The sequence below is a fragment of the Castanea sativa genome, chromosome 11 (genome assembly GCF_040712315.1).
Source record: "Castanea sativa cultivar Marrone di Chiusa Pesio chromosome 11, ASM4071231v1".
Taxonomy (NCBI): domain Eukaryota; kingdom Viridiplantae; phylum Streptophyta; class Magnoliopsida; order Fagales; family Fagaceae; genus Castanea; species Castanea sativa.
Genome location: NC_134023.1, coordinates 70,022,398 through 70,024,888, shown reverse-complemented (window position 1 = coordinate 70,024,888; position 2,491 = coordinate 70,022,398).

Below are 2,491 nucleotides of genomic sequence, written 5' to 3'. Positions count from 1 at the left end.
CTATGGAGCAATTACTTAGAAGTACATTTTGTGCAACAGCCCTTCCTATCTGATAGAAAAGGATCCCATGATCATGAACCGATCTTACCTGGGATCGCAAATCCCAAGTTTGTCTATGAAGAGCAGATCTAATTATATTAGTGTCTATAATTAATTTCTTCTGTGTAATACTAATTGATAGGGCCTCATTGGTAAGTGCTACAAGATCTCGTACATTGGAACCCATGGTTATGGACCCGAATCCATTAGCATTAGTATGGAACATTTTCTTTTCCAAGTGAAATCCCCTAGTATATGAAAGAGTGAAAAAGTGCTTTCGTTGTTGTGGAATAAGAAGCCTTCGTATCTTAATGCATGTATTTAATTTATTCGGAGCTATTAGAGCGGGATCTACTTTTTGGGGAATATGAGTCGAAGCAATAACAAGAATATTTCTAGTGGAACGTCTTTCACAATCCCTGGAGAGATAGTTCACTAATAGACCGAGGGATAAGTAATTCGACTCATTCACATCTAGATCATGAATGTTTGGAATCCATATTATGCAAGGAGACATTGCTTTTGCTAATTCGAATTGAAGGGTGATATAAAATCGGTCTATTTCCGGCATCATATCCATAGTTAGCGCATTCGTCATAGTTAGAAGCTCCAGCTCCGTATCAAGGTCACGGTCAATATCGTCACTATCATCAATAAGAAAACCCTTAGGCTTGTTATCCAGGAACTTGTTCAGAAATACTGTAATGAAAGGAACATAGGAGTTTTCCGCTAGGTATTTGACCAAATAGGATTGTCCAGTTCCTATAGAACCTATCACTAAAATACCCCTAGAGGGGGATAGGGCTAAGCGGAGCGAAAAGGGTTTTCCATGAGATGGGAAATGAAAACTATTAGCCTCACACGAGGTTTGTGAATAAGTGATTGTCTGATAATGAGCAAGAAATATCCGTCTTTCTGCTAAACAGGATGTATTGAACTCATAATTTATTAGATACTTTTTATGAATGTCAACTAAGTATTGTAAGTAAATTGCTCCCGGTTGTTCAATCATTTGATAACTAGAGTCATTCTTTGATAAATGATCACTATGAGTCAGACTCAATAGAATTTGATCAATCCTTTTTTCTGTCATTAAGGTGGAGAACTGAACCAAAAATTCTCTTTCTTTATCATCAATCGAATCACTGTTCGAGACCCAGGATTCTATTTGATCATCAATCCAATCACCGTTCACGTTTTTTCTTTTTCTTATCAATGAATAGATCTCTTTACTTGTATGACTTAGATGTCTCGTGTTTCTCGAAAAAGCGATTCGATTGATGGGATTTGGTATGATACTCATGAGATCGATGAGATTGATATTCAAATATTTCTTCTTAGAACGTATTGATTTGACCCCATAAGCGGGCCCACTGCCCTATAGCATGTTGCCGCCGGAAGCATAACCCCGTATTTCTTCTATAGAATCTCCTAATTGTTCCAGAGCAACTAGAAAGAGATTCTTTATAAGTTTATATAAAAATATTTTGTAAAAAAATATTTTTTTTATAGTTCATGTATATTACTCATTAGGTAGTATTATATTCGAGAATTAATTATATTGTTATTGTGGGGAGTAAAAGGACCCAAGTGGGCATATGGGCCTTTGGGCTTTAGCAAGGAGGGCCGACCTGCTCTTGAGTTAAGAATTTGTTAGTACTGCGAATCGGCCCATACGCCGAGGGTCCGAGGACACATCCGAGGGTGATTTTCTCCTCGGACAGACCCAGGAGAACTTGGAACTTCATTATAAAGGTCAAGGCACAACTCCATGAAGACTAATGGTTAAAAAGGGGGAACCCTTGAATGTCCTAGATGCACCGATATTTGAGAAACACCAAAAGCAAAGGATGCCACCTCCACATTAAAGACTCTGCACCTACCTCCCTGGCCGCATTAATGGGGAAGTGACCCTTGAATAGTGGAACTGAAACTTCTGGTCACTATTCAAAGGCACTAAGAAAAGAAATATCTAGGGGGGAGGGGGTTGGAGCAACACGTGGATAAAGCATCAGGAAAAGAAGTATTTAAGGGGGCAAGAAGTAAAGAAAAGGGAGGAAGAATTGTAACCTTTAAGATTGAAAGAGAAATAATACAGAAGAGTCCTCGACTTACGTCCGAGGAGGTCTATTTGCAATTATCATTTGTTATTTACAAGTATTTGTAACTCTTAGCTTGTTATCAAGTTCTCAGTACCTCTAACCTAGATTTGAAAGCCCATACTCTATAAATTTTATTGTTTAAGGCTCATTGGGCCTGAGCCCGTAGCTGTCTTTGAGTCTAGGTGCAATTGTGCACTTACAGTTATGATTGATATAATTTAGTATACAATCATATTATTTGAATAAACTTATAAATATTCAATTATATGTTTTATTTATTTTCTATATTTTGTTTTGAAGTATTATTAAATTTGCATTTGTGTTTTCTTTATTTATTTCAATTGTTTCTA